We start from the raw sequence: 10,388 nt of genomic DNA, 5'->3' as shown, positions 1-10,388 counted from the left end.
GTATTCAAAATGTATGGACAAAGGAAGCCTATTTTTATATATGAGTGTCACCCAGGTGAAGGTTGGTGCAGTAAGGCACTACACTAGCAGGCTCACCATCTGTTTTCTACTCCAAGCTCTGGCTCTAATGCTGCAAGGGCAGAACCTTCACTGAGCTTGTGTCCTCATGTGAAATGAGGAATTGGACTTGGTTATCTGAAACTCTGATTCTTCATCTAAAGTTTCAACCTTTGTTAGCCAACAGCTGATAGACACGTACAAGATCATCTTTGAACGAATATATTAAATAAGATATTCTCAAAACATCGCTTACTAAACCGTATGACATTTACATATCTAAAATTACTTTCACATTTCCTCTACCACCCTAGGAATTAAAAAGTAAGGAATTCAGTAGAGCAGGGCTTGGGAAGGAAGTGTGCCTATGGTTGAACACATAGACTCAGAAACTAAATTGCTTGGGGCTTATAGCATGAATCAGACCGGATCTTGATGAAGCCAGTACATAACATGGTGCAAATGGAGCTAACACACAAGGTGTGGAAACCCAGTGGCCACACCACAGAGTCTATATGAGAGCTTCCCAATGTTTTCATGTCCTGACATAAAAAAATACTGTTCGGCAAACTGGGAAACACTGGGAAGAATTGGAGCAAAAAAAAAAAAAATCATTTCCTTTATAATTGATGAGAAAAACAAAATACAGATTCAGAAATAGTAAATTTGTATAGAACTTTTAAATAAAATCTTATCAAGTGTTTTAATTAATAACCTCTTAAAAACTTTACTATTGCCATTGATAAAAACCCCCCCCACAAATAAGTGATGTTTAAGCCTTTTTTTTTTCACAACCATTCAAAACTTATGCAGCTGAATTATACTTAAGAAATTAACTGTTCTAAATGTAATGGTAAATGTAATGTTGAGATTCCTTGTGACGTGCATATTTTCATTACAAGTATTTCAAATAATGATGAAGCTGTAATTTGTAGTCACCTATACTTAAGCATGCCACTAGTTTAGCTGCCACAGAGAGCACACATTAGCCACCAACAGACAAGTATCTGATTTATAAGAAGGCAAGTTGAGGCCTGTGGGGCACCCTCTCATCTCCAGCTCCCAATCCCCTCACTCATCTGGGGCTCCATGCTTGGATTTTCCTATCATCTCTTATGACATCTGGAACATGCTTCTCTCACAGCTTCATAGACCACACCCCCCACCCCACCCTGCCCATGATGGACAGTGGAGCATTCTGCATCTGTCAGGGGAGCGGTAAGTGACTGAGTTCAGGGCACACTGTCAGAGCCAGCTCCACTCCCTGCTCTCCAACAAGAGACTGAAAACATCAAAACATCTTGAAGCAACCAGCCAGGGCTCCCAGCCACCCCAGAATTCAGGTAGCCTGGAGGGGCATGACCTGGTGTAATCTCCGGACTAATTCGGCTTGCTGGTTGTGGAAAGAAATGGAAGGTATACCATGAATAAATTTTCAGGACACTTAAATCATCCTTTGTAAAAGTTTTTTGTTTTTTTTTTTAATTAAGGAGGGCAAGACAATATACAACTTTGGCAAGGAAGAAGGAAACACTGACAGTGGGAACTTGAATTGGAATATCTACTTTAGAGAGCAAAATTGCAGTGTCTTATCAAGCTAAAATTGTCTGTGCCATATGACCCAGCAGTTTCACTCCTACATGTATTCTCTTAACACCAGGTCTCTGATCGTTTTTGTTCTCATAGTTCCTGAAAGTCCTAAAAGAATTTTGAAACACCATGTACTCCTTTGCACAGTCAGATGTATAAAACACTGGCCATAATCTCAACATAATCGTGATATTTTAAATGAACTGTAAACATCATTTTTTAAAATGTATATAATGAGATCTAAATGCCATAGTAATTTGGTACCTCCTACCATCCATTCATTTAAAAAAATGCTATGAACTCTTGATCTTTTGGAAATTTTACATCATTTGTTTTCCTCCTTAAACCCATGTATTGTGTCAGTTATCAATTTATTGCCTCACCTCTGAATGCACTCTTCAATATTTCCTCTCCAGTAATGGAACTACTTTCAGTACTACACCTTTAAGGTCAGCACGATGTTAAGTTTTCTCAGTAAGAGGAATGCAGGGCATGGTAGAAAGAATCTCTCCCGTAGTTCCCACGGCAGGGCAGGGCAGGGCAGGGTGGGCAGCTCAGTGTGAAGACTTGCAGTGGAGCCTGCCCCAGCCATAGGACACTGTTCCACTGTGACCTTTCAGCCTCGGCCTGACCTTCAGCTCTCTTGACACAGAAACAAGCTGCTGCACAGCCCACATGATTTGAGAGCCTCCTGCCTGCACTGGCGCATAGACTGCCACTGTCCTGAGTGGCTGTATACTGCCCACGTGATCCCAAAGGTCCCAGTGGGGCTTAACTACTGCCTGGCCCACTCATGCCCTGAAGGCCTCCACCATCAGTACCCACACACCCACTGCACTGCTATGCCGCTGGTTGCTTTTCGCCTGCTCCTGACCTGAAATGAGGCAGGTCCAGTTTAAGTCTATTCCTATTTTTTTTCATTTTTATAAACACAAGTGCCAAAAAAATCTTTTAACATAAACGAGTAGATGAGGAGAGATGTCTGTTACAATGATGTTACTCATTCTTCACTCCTGAGTTTATAAGCCCCCACCCCCCCAAAAAAACACTGGTTTATCAAACATTATTTTTGGTAACTCGGTTGATGCAAATGGAGTTACTTTCTCAGCACTGACATCACTATTTCAAATTGCCTCTTTGGGGCTCCAGAGGTTAGTACTCCTTAATATGATGCATTACAGTAAGATTAGGAGTGGGTGAAAGGTTATGTTCCTTTTGTAACATGGGAGTAAAGTAACTACAAAAAGGTTAGGAAAGGAGAACCTGTATCTTAACTTCTGCTTAACTTCAGCAGAACAGCTGTGGAAAAGAATACACATAGAAGGTAAAATTCTGCGAATCTCCCTAAAAGCATAGCTGCAATTGCTTGTACATTCTTTGAATACTCTGTTTCAAAATTTGATGTACCCCAAGTTTCAAAATTATAGCTGTAAAGAAGTACTACTTATGTGACAAAGAAATAAATACTAAGATGCTTATTGCCACATTACAATGAAAAAACAGCAGCAACTGAATGCCCATCAATAACAATGAACTTATTGTTGCATAGCCACACAGTGGAATGCTATACAGTAGTCAAAATTAACTCGACCTACATTTATTAAAATGGGTGAATTTCAGAGTGGAAAAGCCACTTTCTGAGGGATGTAATGATACCATTGATGGGCATTTTTAAAAGGCAGATAAAATAAACCTACATATTGTTCACAAATATTTAATTGGAAAACAAAAAACACTTCCAACTTCTACACAAGTGTTTACCTCTATGGCATGAGGACAACTGTATCTGTTACATTTTTTCTTGAAAAAAAGGTAAATATTAAATATGCTCTAGGCAGTAAGTAAAAGGAAATTTATTATATTATTTGGTTCTTTCCTATATTTTTAAAATATCTGTAATTTAAAATGTGAGTACAAGTTACCAAAAAAGGCATGTTTTATGGAGTGACTTGGTTAATGGTCATGGCCGAGTCTAAAATGTGACCAAAGCAAGATAGAATATTGCCTCCACTCCCTCCAAAGGACTGTATCGCAGTAAACTGAGAGAGGCTCGAAGACTGCATAAGAGTTTAATGACTACTTTAATTGTAAGGAAGTTCTAAGTAATGTTTTAGTATATCATTGCAGTTGACTATATATTTTAATTTAAAGCATTATTGTCAGCAGAGTAATAATTCAATATGAACATCATATAAAAGAAACTCAGCTATTTTGAGTGTAGCCAAGGATACAGATAGCCAGATAGCCATAGCAATTTTGAGAAAAATACACAGTATACTACCTAGTATCAAATTATACTACAAGGCTATAGAAATCAAAACAGCATGGTACTGGCATAAAAACAGATGCACAGAGCAACTGAACAGAATAGAGTGCTCAGATATAAACCCACCCCTACCTATTCAACTAATATATGAAAAAAGAGGAAAGTGGGTATTATGCTAAGTGAAATACATCAGAGAAAGACAAATATCATATTATTTCACTTGTATGTGGAATCTAAAGAATAAAATAAACAGACTTAGACAGAGAGAACAGACTGACTGATGGTTGCCAGAGAGAAGGGGGTGTCCAGGGACTGGGTGAAAAGGTGAAGGGATTAAGAAGTACAATTGGTAGTTACAGAATAGTTACAGGGATGCAAAGTACAGCATAGGGAATACAGTCAATAATACTGAATAACTATGGTGTCAGGTGAATACTGGAAATATTGGGGGAACACTGTAAAGAGTATGCTTGTCTAACCATTATGCTGTATACCTGAAACTACTACAAAATAATATTGAATGTTAACTGTGATTGACAAATAAAATTGAAAAGATTTGTGGGGCCAGATTATTGCCTGCACTAATACTGAAAGGTACCGTTCAGAAGAGCCACTGCCACTTCCACTGAGCCCACTCTTTTTGCTTTCAGCATCACTCTAACAAGCCTGTTTGCTGACTTCTCAATCCACAGTCGATTGGATGTGGAGGGAAGGAGTGACTGTAAAAGGCACAGAAATTGACAAACTTGAAAAAAGAACATAACTAATCTTAAACCATTTCTTTTGGAACTTGAAACAGACTTAAACACCCCTATAACAAAACTGAAATATATAGGTATAATATTAGTAATGGCCCTGTATCAGTAGGAAAATACATGATCTTCAGAATACCTGTGTAATTAATGAATAGAAGTTTCAATACATTTTAGAAGTATTTTCATGCAAGATGGTTAGAAGGGTTGGCGTTTAAAAGAATGACTTGGGTTCATCAAGAAATATTCAGTTAAACGAGATTTTCTGAGAAAACACTGAGAAGAAATATGGCATGTATTGAGTATTTACTGTGTGCCAAGCACTATTTTAACCACTTCAAGCATAATGTATTTAATTCTCACAGCAACCCTGCAGGACATACTCATACGTATTTCATATGTGAGGAAACTGAGGCACAGAAAGGTTAAGAATCTTGTCCAAGGTTGCCCTGGCCCAGTGGCTCAGGTGGCTGGAGTGCTGTCCTGTGCACCAGAAGGCTGCAGGTTTGACTCCTGCTCAGGGCGCAAACCAACCAGTCAGTGCATAGGGGAGGCAACTGATCGATGTTCTCTCTCAAACTGGTTTCTCCACCACTCCTCCCCTCCGCCCCAGTTCCTCTCTCTCTTTCCCCCCTTCCTCTCTCTCTAAAATCAATGAAAAATATACATGGGTGAGAATTAAAAACAGAAAAATAAAAACCTTGTCCAAGGTCATAAAACTAGTAGTAAGTGTTCGAGCAAGATAAAATAGGACCCCTATATTATATGACCTCTATCCTGCCCCCCTTAAATACAGCTATACTATTAGGCAAATAATGCTTTTTTTAGTTTTTGAAATGTATAGATTTTCCATTTTGAAGTCACATACTCTCCATGTACCAGTATCCTTGCGGTATTTCTTGAATTGCATTAACTGTGCTTGGTATATTCCTGTGTACAGTGCGTGAGCGCCACACACACACGTGACCAATTTAATTGATCACAAAGCAACAGAAAGATCATTAGGTGTATGAATTTATATGTAACACATAAAAGTGTGTATGTGGAAACACAGAAAATATAAATGGACTACATACTCTAACATGTAATTTAATTTTTAATAAACAAATTATACAGTTGGTATATGTTTAACCTACCTAATGGCAAGAGACAGACAAGTTAACTGTAAAATTAGAGTAGTCACTACTTTGTTGTAATTATTTCTGGAAGCTAAGAACTATCCTTACCTGGGATGCTAAGTTGTTTGAGATTTTCAAGTGATTGAAATACATGTAATTTTGGTCCTTCGCGGTTCTTCTCTATGTTTATGGACCCAACAAACAGGAAACTTTTAAAAGGCCAGTTGATCAAGGTGGAGTTTTGTTAACATATTAGTTGAGTGACTTGATCATGTTTTCCACTAAATTAATAAAGTCTAGTTTGACACCTTGTTATTCAAAGGGCCATCAAATTAACAGATCCGAACAGTCCAGACCTCAGTGGTTACCAATCTCCTTTCAGCAATATCAGGAAATTAAATTCTCTTTTGATCATATGGATTCTTTTATTATACTTCCTATCATACTAGTAAGTATAATTTTATTGAAGTATCAAATAGTTAAGTGAAACTTTATATAAAGACTAAAATAAATATATACTCTGATGGCAAACCATTTCAAAATAGGAAGTTAATATATTTACTAATTTCAAAAAAAATTTTAAAGACTTGAGCATAAGTTCACATAAAATGAATTCTCTTTGAAATAAACATAATTCAAAATGCCAAGTTCCAACAAACAAATGGTCATAGAAATTTTAAAGCACCATTTATATCATTTGAAAACAAAGGAGAGGCAGTGTAATTATAGTTTTATAGAATAACATATCCCAAAATTAGGAAAAAAGTAAAAATAGAGGGAATGTACCTCAATATAATAAAGACCATATATGACAAGCCCATAGCTGACACCACACTCAATCATGAAAAGCTGAAAAATTTTCCTTTAGGATCAGGAACATGAAAATTGTACCAACTCTCACCATTTCTATTGAACATCGTGTTGGAATTCCTAGCCAAAGCAAAAAGGAAAGGAAGAGGATGAGAAGGGAGTGGAGGGGAACAGAGAAGAGGAGAGAGGAAAGGACAGGAAAAAGGAAAGGGGAGGGGAGGGGAGGGGAGGGGAGGGGAGGGGAGGGGAGGGGGGGGGGGGGGAGGGGAGGGAGGGGAGGGGAGGGGGGGAGGGGAGGGGAGGGGAGGGGAGGGGAGGGGAGGGGAGGGGAGGGGAGGGGAGGGGAGGGAGGGGAGGGGAGGGGAGGGGAGGGGAGGGGAACAGATAATTCTTGACTTATGATGGGATTATGTCCTGATAAATTCCATCCTAAACTGAAACTATTCTAAGTCAGAAATGCACTGACTGATACACCTATCCTATACAACTATCATAGCTTAGCCTACCTGACCTTAATTGTGCTTGGATCACTAATAATATTTAGCCTACAGCTGTGCAATTATCTTGAATTTCACCGCAAGAGTAATTGCCTTCCTTGTCTTCTAGCCAGAAACAGGAGACACAGTTGGGTGTTTTGTAGACCTGATGGGATATGAAAACACAAAACATAATATACAAAAACCACTGGCAACACAGTACACTGTACAGTATAGAGTGTGAACCCTCGTGATCATGTGGCATCCTGGGAGCTGCGGCTCGCTGCCACAGGAGAATTTGGTACCACACATCCCTTTCCTGGGAAAGAGAAAAAATTCAAAATTCAAAGTACAGCTTCTATTGAATGCATACCACTTTTACACAATAGTAAAGACTAAAAATCTTAGGTTGAGGACTGTCTGTATGTACCATCATGCAGAGCTTAACAATGGGGATACATTCTGAAAAATGCATTGTTAGGCAAGTTCGTCATTGTGCAAACAATATAGAATGTAGTGACACAAACCCAGATGGTACTTTATACAACTAACAGTGCAGTTGATTCATTTACACCGACATCACCACAAACTTGAAAATAATGCATCACTATGGTGTCAGGATGGCTATGACATCACTAGGTGATAGAAATAAACTGTCAGAAAATGAATTCTGCAGAGTTGCAGGTACAAAATTAATACACAAAATTAGTTACATTTCTAAACACTAATGACAATATATCCAAAAGGAAATTAAGAAAGCAATCCATTTACAATGGTATCAAGTAGTATAAAATACTTAGAAATAAATTTAACCAAGGATTAAAGGATTTAACCAAGGATTTCCACTAAATTAATAAAATCTAGTTTGACACCTACACTGAAAATTTTAAAAAATCAATAAAAGAAATGGAACTTTACCTCAAATCAATAGAATAAGAGCCCCTCCCAGGCATTTTTCTGGGATTTTCAAAATAATGGTTCTTTCCCCTCCTGAGATTATAAACACTAAACACCATGTAAGTCTGGAAATGCTGCAACTATATGGGGAGATAATATACCTGAGAATGAAACTAACAGACAAAAACAGAGCTAAGCAATTAGAAGAGAAAGACCATGTTTTGATGTTATAATTTAAACCATACTATGGCTCTAACTGTGAAACCCTGAAATTCCTAGTTATACCAACCAGTATTATTCCATTTATTGTTATCAAACTGGTTTGAGCTTCATTTTTGTCTTGCCAGCAAGAAACCTAATGCAATATAATAAACTTATCTGCTCTTCATGTACAATTATCAGAGAGCTCTCATCTACCACCAAAAGAACCCACCCTTTTGTCGCACTTATATCAAATTCTCTTTTTTTCTTTAAGAGTAGCTGCCACTCTTAAAGAAAAAGGAGGCTTAGTTTGCAAAGGTAACAAGGCTAGATGCTTTGCTAAATAGACTTCATGGTGAATCCTGAACCACACCTCCAAAAACAGACTAAAAACTACCAACCGTACTCACAAAATAACTTCATAGCATTACTAAGCATGTGTAAAAATTGTCTGGGTTGTCTGGCTTAAAAATAAAGTATTATTATTTTTTTAATACTATTATTTAAAAAGTATCATTTTCCAGGGTCCTTCCAGCACCATGTGCCCTGCAGGAGGCTGGAGGCAGCCCCTGTGCTCTCTATGGCGACCTTAATCATTTTTATTTGCTGATTTTCGTTTTACTTCTTGTCAATTATAGTTGACATTCATTCTTGTTTTGCAACCTTAAATGTTAAGGGACACTGTGCGCTGGCTGGATGGCTCAGTTTTTTGGAGCATCACCCATACACCAAAAGGTGGCAGGTTCCATCCCCAGTCAGGGCGCACATACCTAGGTTATGGGTTTGATCTCTGGTGAGGCACATATGTGAAGCCACTGATCGATGTTTCTCTCACATTGTTGTCTATTTCTAAAATCAATAAAAATATAGCCTCAGGTAAGGATCAAAAATGAAACACAGTTTCATGACATGTGCTCACAGATCTGCTTTAAAGGAAAGGAATGGAACAGCATGTAGCAAGGTTGTTAATAGAGAAACCGTATCTGGATGAATATCACACCTGTTAAATAGAATACCTCAACTTTGTTTCTTTTGAAGAGAAACAGTAGTTTTAAGTTTGTTTTTATTTTTTTACCTAGCTACCTAAAAGAAAATACCAAAATCTGCAGTCTGTATATAGTGCAAAGGGTCAGTATGAGGTTTTCCTTTCTGTCATCTATTTTGCATTTAAAGGGACAACTCTAATAAATGTTTGAATGATTTCTAAAAATTTAAATTAAAAAAATGAGAGACTTCTGCCAAGATGGAGGCATAGGTGGATACGCCGTGCTTTCTCACACAACCAAGTTTAGAGACAACTAAATATTAGCAACAAAAACCACAGCCAGAACAGAGAAAATTGAACTTTTTGGAAGTCTGATAACAACAAATACTTCAGCCTGACCAGTAAGAGGGACGAAACCAGCAGCTGGCGGAGCGGGGTTGCACAGGAAAACTCGGTCAGATGGACTCAGGCGTGGAACCCAGGCGCAGCATTGGATCTAGTGAGAGACCCAGCGAGCGACCTCGGGGAAATAGCGAGGGAGCAGCGTTTCGGGTTGACTGTGGTCGCGCATTCATGCGCAGATAGACAAGTGAGGGAGTGGGTGATTGGATGGGATCAGAGGGTCCCCTTGGCCAGCGGCAGCAGAAGGTACCGCCATTTCTCCGCTCTGACCCCGCCTCCACATGCAGCGTCATAACCTAGCGACTCTGAGTGGTCTGGCTGGCGAACCACCTAAGGCTTTGCTCCTCACCCAGTGGCGCGAAACAGCAGAGGGGGCCGCCATTTCCCCGCTCTGACCACGTCTCCACATACAGCATCACAACCCAGCAACCTGGGAGTCCAAGGCTTCGCTCCTCACACTTAAGGGGCACGAACAGACAAAAAATGGCTCAAGAAGATCTCAAAGCCCCAGAGCCTATAAATCTAAGCAATGAAAAAATACCAAAACTCTCAGACGCACAGTTTAAAACACTGGTGATCAGTATCCTTACAGAACTGGTTGATTATAGCCACAAATTAGACAAACATATGAAGGCGAAACTAACTGAAATGAATGGAATTACACAGGAAACCAATAGCGATGAAAAGGAAACTGGGACTCAAATCAAGGGAGTGGACCAGAAGAAAGCAAATAACGGCCAAACAGAAAAGAGTGAAGAAGCAAGAATTCAAAAAAATGAGGAGAATCTTAGGAACCTCCAGGACATCTTTAAATGCTCCAACATCCGAATTATA

The sequence above is a fragment of the Artibeus jamaicensis genome, unplaced genomic scaffold (genome assembly GCF_021234435.1).
Source record: "Artibeus jamaicensis isolate MK-2021 breed Jamaican fruit bat unplaced genomic scaffold, CSHL_Jam_final contig_760, whole genome shotgun sequence".
NCBI lineage: Eukaryota > Metazoa > Chordata > Mammalia > Chiroptera > Phyllostomidae > Artibeus > Artibeus jamaicensis.
The sequence above is the reverse complement of the archived record's forward strand: the minus strand, read 5'-3'. Positions refer to the sequence as shown.